The sequence below is a fragment of the Sorex fumeus genome, unplaced genomic scaffold (assembly GCF_029834395.1).
Source record: "Sorex fumeus unplaced genomic scaffold, SorFum_2.1 ptg000095l, whole genome shotgun sequence".
NCBI lineage: Eukaryota > Metazoa > Chordata > Mammalia > Eulipotyphla > Soricidae > Sorex > Sorex fumeus.
In genome coordinates, this window is record NW_026606152.1 from 18,761,171 (window position 1) to 18,771,177 (window position 10,007).

A 10,007-nucleotide genomic window follows, 5' to 3' on the forward strand; every position below is an offset into this window, starting at 1 on the left:
AACGGTTCTCCGAATACTAGAAATTGAGCTCCCATTTGACCCAGCAATATCACTCCTGGAAATATAGCCTGGAGAGGCAAAAAAGTACAGCCGAAATGACATCTGCACTTGTATGTTCATTGCTGCACTGTTCACAATAGCCAAAATCTGGGGAAAAAAAAACCTAGTGCCCAAGAACAGATGACTTGTTAATAACACTTTGTTTCATCTACACAGTGGAGTACTATGCAGCTGTTAGAAAAGAAGAAGTCATGAAATTTGCATAAAGTGGATCAACATAGAAAGTGAAATGAGTCAGAAAGATATGGACGGACATTGAAAGGTTGTACTCATCTGTGGAATATAAAGTAACAGAATGAGAGACTAATACCCAAGAATAGAGTGATAAGGACTAGGAGGTATGCTCCAGGCCTTGGAAGCCGGCATCACATGCTGGGGGGAAAGGCAGCTCAGATAGAGGTCAGAACACCCACTAAAGGGTATTTGGAGGACCCGCTCTGGGTGGGAGATGCATGACAAAAGTAGACCATAGAGCCATTCTTTCTGCCCCACCAAGATCACGATTTGACCCCCACAAGAAGCTATCCGGCACGACCACAGCACCAGAGGCAGGTGGAACCAATTCAGAACCCAGAGGCTTTTGGCAGAAATGTGACTGAACTATGCATTAAGCTACGGCACCATTCTCCCTCAGGTGGGAAAGGGTATTTGTCGCTTCTGCCTTTCTCCCCACTGGCGGCACGATTCCCACCACCTCAGAGACTATTGGACAGCCAGGTATGAGCTAGGGTGACAGGGCAACTACATCCTCGTGGGATTGGGGGTGAGGGGTGAAACCAGCCCATTCGTCCTGCCAGCCAAGACCATGAGTTGCCCACCACGAGTGGCTCTCTGGCATGCCATGGCCCCAGAGAACAAAAGAGAATGCCCTGCCACAAAGGCACGTTTGGGGGCATGGTGGGAGGAATACTGGTATCATTGGTGGTGGAGAACGATTTCCTTGAGCAGGCACCAGTTACTTCTCCATTCGTCCTAGCCCTCAGATTTTAGCAAGTACCACATTGGAGGTATTTTCACGGTCAGGAAAATGAGATACTTCATTGTTACTGGGTTTTGGCATATAGAATACACCACGGGTAGCTTGCCAGTCTCTGCCATGTAGGCAAGATACGCTTGGTAACCTGCCATGTTCTCCGAGAAAGAGAACTGGACAATATGAGTTGTTGTCTTATCAACAAGATCCTCTTGGCCATTGATGGAATTACATGGCTCCAGAGGCAGTCCGGGGGTGTAACCCTTAGCTACTGGAAGATGGGGGATCTGGATGGAGGAGGCCCATTCTTGGTCCGAGCAGACTTGAATATCTCAGCCCCGGGTCCCGCACACCTGGGTTCCTCTGCCAGTTCTTCATGCATGAGGCTCCTTCAAGTGTGGTGAGAGTGGTCTTAAGCATAACTATGGCTGGTTGCAGAGGTCTTCAGCTGTCAGGTCTCTGCTCGGGGTGGTGAGGGAAACACAACCCACACACTCCAAGGGGCCCTGGTGAGGAAAGCCAGGTGCGGCGTCAGGAGACCGTCATTTCAGAGATACTTAGACTTAATTTTAGATCGAAAAGTACACATCATTCAAACAGTTGTATGTGCTTAGTAATAAAATATTACACACATGTTCAATCACCTAAGAAAGCCCATTCTGCTCAGGGAACTAGATTTTTAATTACAGGTCTGTTTTGCCCATGTGGAATGACTGAGAATCACTATGAGTAGATATAAAACTCACTATACACACAAAGATGCACACAGGTTACTTTGAGTCATCTGTGTTGTTAATGTGTCTTGGCCATTAAACTACATTGAGACCCCTTTTATGTCCTTTACAGGAGCCTCATGAGTCTCACCTTCCCTTCAAGTTGAACTTGTAATAAGGTGGAATGAAATCATCAATATGCTTCTCACCTCTTCCTTCAGGAGAAAAATCCTACTTACTTTCAAGGTGGTCAAAGTGCGGACAACGCAATCCACTGTTTTCTGGAGATGTACACGGGACCGAGGTGAGAATATCAAAAGGCTCCAGTTTAATTTTCTTAATGAAGGTTTCAGGGTAGAGCATTAAACAAGACTGTTACACCACCTTCCAAAAGAATTATTTTGCAAAACTTATGCCCTGGGTATGGTAAAAGATAATATGGTAAAAACCAGACTTTTCCTTCTGGGACATTAATGTTCTAAATTTATCACTTCAAGCTGCTTTGAAATACCTTCCTAGATTGGGAATCACTGTCTGCCATAGGAGTGAGTAAGGACAACACTCAAAGAAATCAGAAGAGAAAAATAGGGAAAAAAATCAGCTCTTATACTCAGTTTGGCAACACATATACTAAAATTGAAATGATACAGAGATTAGCATGATCCTTACACAGAGATGACAGGCCAACTTGTAAAGTGTTCCATATTTTTGTTGCATTAAGAATTAACAGGGCTACTTTAAGCTAAGACAAGCCCCACAAATACTCAAAATTTCGACATAAAGATAGCAAAAATCCCCATCACAATGATCTCTCTCAATGTCAATGGACTAAGTACACCAATTCAGAGGCACAGGATGGCAGGATGAAATAGAAAATTGAACCCAACATTCTGCTGCCTGCAAGAAAAATATCTGAATAATCAAAGCAACCATGGGCTCAAAGTCAAAGGCTGGAAAACAATTCTTCAAGAAAAGAACACCTCCAAAAAGCTGCAGTGGCCATACTAGTATCAGACCACGTGGACTTCAGGCTAAAGGTTATAAGAGACAGTGAAGGTCATTTGTTAATGATCATGGGATATGTACATCAGAAAGAACTCACCCTCCTCAATGTATATGCTCCTAATGACAGACCAGAAAAATACGTAAAAACAACTTCTAATAGACTTAAAGAAAAACATTGATAGCAACACAATACTAGATGGAGATTTCAACAGTACTTTCTCACTTCTCAATAGATCAAACAGACAAAAACTCGGCAAGAAAATATTTTATTTGAGGGAAATAATGAACAACCATTGGCTTAGAGAAGAAATCAAGGAGGAAATAAAAAGATTCCAGAAAAAAATGATAACGAGGAACTATCAGAACGTGTGGGACAGAGCAAAAGCAGTTCTAAGAGGAAAGTTTATAGCTCCGCCAGAATTCAACTGGAAGAAAGAAAGGGCCTACAAAAATAACTTACAGCTCAAGATTTTGGAAAATACCAAGAAAAGGAGTCCAAACTAGCCAGGAGGAAAGAAATAATAAAACCTGGAGCAGAAATCAATGAGATATAATCCCAAAATACAATCCAGTAGACCAACAAAAGCAAGAGATGGTTCTTTGAGAAAATAAATAAGATCGATAAACCACTAGCAGAACTCACAAAGAAGAAAAGAGAAAGAATCCTAATAAATCGAATCAGAAATGCAAAGGGGGACATCATAATAGAAACTACAAAATCCATAGGATCATCAGAGATTATTTTGAGAATCTTTACAGCAGGAAATGAGAGAATCTTGAATAAATTGATAAATTATTGGATTCCAATTACCTCCCAAGGCTGAACCAAGAAGATTTTGAAAACTCGAACCCATCACGACAAGGATATTGAAATGATAATCAAAAGTATCCCCCAAAACAGGAGCCCAGGCCCAAATGGATTCACTAATGAAGTATTTCGAAACCTTTCAAGAGGACCTACTGCCAACATTTTTTAAGATTTTCCAGGAAATTGAAGAAACAGAAATACTCCCAAACAATTTCTATGAGACAAAGATCAGCCTGATACTCAAATCAGACAGAGACACCACAAAAAAGAAAATTACAGACCTATTTCCTTGATAAATCCAAAGATCCTCAAGATTATACCAGCAAAGAGAATCCAGAAACTCAACAAAAGGTCACACTCTATGACCAACTAGGTTGATCTTGGGGATGCAAGGATGGCTTAACATTCTCAAGTCAAACAACAGAATACACCATCTCAATAAAATAAAGATAAAAATCATATGATAATATCAATAGATGTAGATAAAGCATTTGAGGAGATCCAGCACCCATTCATGATGAAAAACTCTCAACAAAATGGGAGTGGAAAGTACTTTCCTCAATATAGTCAAAGCAAACTAACACAAACCCACACCAAGCATTATTCTCAACGGGGAAAAACTAAAGGCTTGGAGCAGAAATCAATGAGCTAGATTCCCAAAATAAAATCAGGCACAAAACAAGTTACCCACTCTCACCACTCCTATTCAACATAGTACTTGAAGTACTTGCCATATGATTTTGGTAAGAAAAAGATATCAAGGGCATCCAGATAAAAAAAGGAAGAACTCAAGCTTTTACTATTTGGAGATGACATGATAGTATACTTAGAAAATCCCAAAGAATCTACCAAAAAGCTCCTGGGAAGAATAGATTTTTTTACTAAAGTAGCATAATACAAAATCAATATCCAGTAGTCCATGGCTTTCCAAATACTATTAATGAAAGAGAAAAAAGAGATAGGCGAAAAACAATCCCATTCACAATAATAACCTCAGAAAATCAAGTATATTAGAATCAACTAAAAAGGTTAAGGACCTATACCAAAAAAACTCTACAAAACACTACTTCATGAAATAAAAGAGGATATGAGGAAATGGAATCACATCCCATGCTCATTGATTGAGAGGATTAACACTGTCAAAATGGCAATACACCCCAAAGCGCTATAAATATTTAATGTACTTTCTATAAGGATACCCATAACATTTTTCAAAGAAATAGATTAAACCCTCTTGAAACGCATACACAACAATAAACTCCCATGATGAGCTAAAGCAATCTTTGGTAAAAAGAAGAAGGGAACAGCTTCCACAACTTCGAACCCTACTACAAAGTCGTAGTAATCAAATTAGCATGATATTCAGATAAAGACAGGCCTCAGATCAATGGAATATAGCCAAATATCCTGACGCTGGCCCTCAGATTATTATTACCTAATGTTTCATAAAGGCTCAATAAATATGAAGTTGAGCAACGAAGTCTCTTCAACAAGTGCTGCTGGGAAAACTGGTCAGCAACATGCAAAAAAAATTAACTCAGACCTCTTTATAGTGCCAGGAACAAAGTCAGATCAAATGAATTAAAGACCTCAATATCATACCTGAATTCTTAAGATATATGGAGAAAAATGTGGGAAGATCCCTCCATGACATTAAAGCTAAGGGAAACTTCTAGAATGATACACCACTGACCAAGGAAGAAGAAGTGAAGATAACCAAATGAGACTACATTAAACCAAGAAGTTTCTGCAACTCAGAAAAAATGGTGACCATGCTAAAAAGACAGCCGTCATAATGGGGGAAAATTATTTATGCAATACCCATAAAATTAACCCCTTATTGTATATAACCCAAGATATATATGGCACTGGTAGAACTTCATGAGAAAAAGACATTCAACCCCACCAAAACATGAGGAGAAGAAATGAACAGAAACTTCCTCAAAGAATAAATACAAATGACCAAAAAACAGAGGTAAAATGTTCTACATCATGAATCATCAGGGAGATACAAATCCAAACAGCAATGAGATATCTCACACCACAGAGATTGACACACATCAAAAAGAACAAGAGCAACCAATGTCAGCTTGGAAGTGGGGAGAAAGGGTCTCTTCTTCACTATTGGTGGGGATGCCGATTGGTTCAGCCTTTTCGGAAAACAACATGGGCATTTCTCAGAAAGCTACAAATTGAGCTTCCATGAATCCAGAAATACCACTTTTGGCAATATACTCCCGGGCCCCAAAACACACAGCAGAAATGCTATCTGCACTTCTATGTTCATTGCAGCACTATTCACAATAGTGAGAATCTGGAAACAACTTGTATGCCCAAGAATTCTCAATGATTAGTTAGAGAAACTATGGTATATCTAAACAATGGAATACTATGCAGCTGTTAGTGAAAATGAAGTTATCAAGTATGCTTATAAATGGATGTACATGAAGAGTATCATGCTGAGTGAGATGAGTCAGATGGAGACAGACAGATATAGGATTACATTCATTTGTGGGATATGAAAAAACATAACTTTAGATTAATACCTTAGAACAGTAGAAATAAGGGCCAGAATGATTGGTCCACTGTTAGAAGCCTACCTTATGGGCTGGGGGAGATGGCAGTTGGGATCGAGAAGAGACCACTATGACAAAGATAGTTGGAAATGATCATGCTGGAAAAGAACTGTGAAGTGAAAATAGGTAAAGGAAGAAACATGGTAACCTATCAGTTCCTGTGTTGTAAACCATGATGCCTCAAAAGGGAGAGATCGGTAGATAGGTAGATAGGTAGAAGAAAGGGAGAGACAGGGGACGGGGGTGAGGAGAGAGAGAGGGAGAGAAAGGATTTCAGGGGGAAAACTGGGGACACTGTAGGTGGGAAATGTTCACTGGTGGAGCAATGGGTCTTGGAACACTGTATGACTGAAACCTACTCATGAACAGCTTTGTATCTCTTTATGTCCCAGTGATTCAGTCAATCACTCAATGGTGATTCAGTCAACCAGTCATGGTGATTCAGTCAATCACTCAATCAATCAATAAGTAAATAAATAAAAATCAACTCTTTGGGCCCAACCATACCTAGAGGGCACTCCAGCTTTATAGGCACATGAATCAAGTATCTTCTTAGTTTAAAATGAGTGTGGTATGAGTTTGTCACTTTCAAACATAAGAATTCTGATTAATCACCATGGAATGTTTGTTTAATATAATGTTTTCTGAATAATTTTTATGAGACAAGATCTGTGAATAAAACCTTCAAGTGAAGAAAACAACATTCAATTATTTCTGTCACTTATTCATTTCACACTTCACTTAATCACTTAACTTCCCGTTAGTCGTTGATTTGCTCGAGCGGGCGCCAGTAACGTCTCCATTTGTCCCTGTCGCGTGCTTCAGGGTCAGGTGAATGAGACCAGTTGTAGTTACTGGTTTTGGCATATCGAATACACAGCGGATAGATTGCCAGGCTCTTCCGTGCGGGAGGAATACTCTCGGTAGCTTGCCAGTCTTTCCGAGAGGGATAGAGGCTTTTGGGGTGACCTCTAATCACCCTTGTAGGTGTTACCATATTTGAACCCTATCAAATATGGTACGACAATTCCAGAAGATGGGTATTTAGTGTTTTATGATGTGTCGCGCGGCTGCTTGCGGCCGCGCGGGTCCGGAAAGCGTCCTGGAGTGTGGCAACGGCTGGGTAGTGGAAGTAGTGTCGAGAGTGGAAGTCTGCCAGTGGGGTATTTATCTGGGTAGGGTGGGTCTCCTGTGCACAATTCGATCCCTGGGTGGTTGATGGAAGCAGACAGGGCAGGGTAGGGTGGGGCTCCTGATTAGAATCCCTTTGTCACCTGTGGTGGTGGGCGCAAGCAGAGAAGCTCTGTCCCTGGGTCCGCCGAGCCTGGAGTCCAAGGTCTCAGAGAGTTCCGCTTATCTTGTTCTGTGGGTCTTCAGCTGTGCGTGGTCTCGGCCGGAGCTGCCGCGTGGGTCCGGAAAGCGTCCTGGAGTGTGGCAACGGCTGGGTAGTGGAAGTAGTGTCCACTTATCTCCTCTGTGCCCCTGGCTGAGCATTTGCAGATTAAAGAAGCCTTTGAGAATGAAGTGGGACTCATAAAAGCCAGCTTGAGAAGAAAGGAAGAAGAAAGCCAGAACAAAACGCAAGAAGTCTCCAAACTTCAGACTGAGGTGCAGAATACTAAACAAGCCTTAAAAAATCTAGAGACCAGGGAGGTGGTTGATTTGTCCAAATACAAAGCAACAAAAAGTGATTTGGAGGCACAAGTTTCCAACCTAAGTGAAAAGCTGGCCAATCTGAATAGGAAATATGAAGAAGTGTGTGAGGAGGTTTTGCAAGCCCAAAAAAGGAAACTGTCAGCAAAAGATGAGAAAGAATTGCTACATTTCAGCATTGAGCAGGAAATCAAAGACCGGCAGGAAAGGTGTGATAAGTCCTTAACAACCATCACGGAGTTGCAGAGGCGAATACAGGATTCTGCTAAAGAGATTGAAGCAAAGGATAATAAGATAACTGAGTTGCTTAACGATGTGGAGAGACTAAAGCAGGCCCTCAACGGCCTCTCGCAGCTCACCTACGCCAGCGGGAGCCGCAGTAGGAGGCAGAGCCAGCTGGTGGACAGTCTGCAGCTCCAAGTGAAGACTCTGCAGCAGCAGCTGGCTGATGCTGACAGACAGCACCAAGAAGTAATTGCGATTTATCGGACACATCTTCTTAGTGCCGCACAGGGTCACATGGATGAGGACTTATTCATTTATTCAATTATTATTATGGAAAATAGGATTCAGGTGAGAAAACAAGAAATCTTTTACTTATAGCATGAACTTCTAATGTCTGGACTGCAAATTTCTAACATCTTTAGATTGGCTATAATATAGCTAGTTCTGCTTGAGAAATAATTGACTTCTGTCCAATATTCTGAATTTTGCCTTATTGTGTGGCCTGAATAAGTACTTCTATGAATAGAAATTATTAATTATCATTAGAAGCCATTTGAATGTTAATTTATATTGTTGTGATTTATATTTTAATCTAATTACTTTTTCTAAAAGAGATAAATTTGGATGTGGCAGATTGAATCCAATTGAGTCCTGAAGAGGTCAGGGAGTAAATGAAAATTATAGGAAGAATTTGATGAATTGGAGGAGGGGAAGGGCTTAAAGGCCAAAATATTTCACCACCTGAATTTAATAAAATTTATTTATTACGTTATCATAATGAATGACAGCATCACTTGGTACAGTAGTTCAGATGAAATATAGGATTTTTCTAAGAACACACACACACACGGATACATGCACACATACTCATTCTCTCTCTCTCTCTCTGTCTCTCTCTTACACATGCATGCATGAATTCTTATAAACTCAACATTCTCACACAATAGCACTCATAAACACACACACTTATAATCTCTTCCCATCTTTCCACCCTCCCCTGCAGTCCACACCACCCCTGATCCCTATCTCCAGCTACTTAAATACATGCTACCCATCTACAGTTTTCATCCAAGCAATTGCTAAAGAAACAACAAAAGTGTTCATGTGTGTACAGATTTACTCATTTTATTTTGCCTCTTTTATATACCTTAGGCCTTCAACATTTTAAAAACGCAATACTGTTTACTATAGAATATACCACTGCCACCCCTAATATCTACAAGCTACTAGAGAAAAATAAATTATCAAAGAAGCTACACAACAGTCCTGAATTTTCTTGTTTGGTATCAATTAACCTCTAACAAGTTTTATAATAGGTTGGGTCCAAAATGCTGCTGCGTGTCAGTATTTCCTGGGGCACTATCTTGAGAATCCAAGTATGGAAACCCTTGCTCATAGCATTGTCACTCCCGGTGTGGGTGTGGGCAGCAGCATTGATGGTATCTGACCACTTTTTTTTTATGCATTGCCTCACTTTTTATTCTTTTAATGCTTACTACTGAAACACCATGAGGTACAGTTGTAGACTTACAAATTTTTGTGCTTGGGTTTCAGTTATACAATGATCCAGTACCCATCCCTCAACCAGTGCCCATTCTCTGTCATTTACATTTTTTTTTAATTTTTGTTAGTGAAACACCATGAGGTACAGTTATAGATTTACATACTTCTGTGCTTGGGTTTCAATTGTACAATGATCAAATACCCTTCCCTACACCAGTGCCCATTTTCCACCACCACGGTTCCCAGTGTCCCTCCACCCCCTATCCCCCCATCCCACCATGCCTTTGTGGCAGGGCATTCCCTTTTGTTCTCTCTCTCCTTTTGGGTGTTGTGGTTTGCAAAAGAGGCATTGACTGGCAATCATGTCGGTCTTTACTCTACTTTCAGAATGCTTCTCCAATCCTGGGAGGATCCTCCAAACACCCTTTATTTGGTGCTCCTTACTCTATATGAGCTCCCTTTCCCCCTAGAATGTGTGGCTGGATTCCATA

The 10,007-nt window shown here is 40.8% G+C and overlaps 1 pseudogene; it reads left to right on the forward strand.

The window, feature by feature from the left end:
* The first annotated feature begins 2,359 nt into the window (after positions 1-2,359).
* Positions 2,360-2,456, forward strand: LOC130040943 (uncharacterized; annotated as a pseudogene).
* Positions 2,457-10,007: the final 7,551 nt, after the last annotated feature.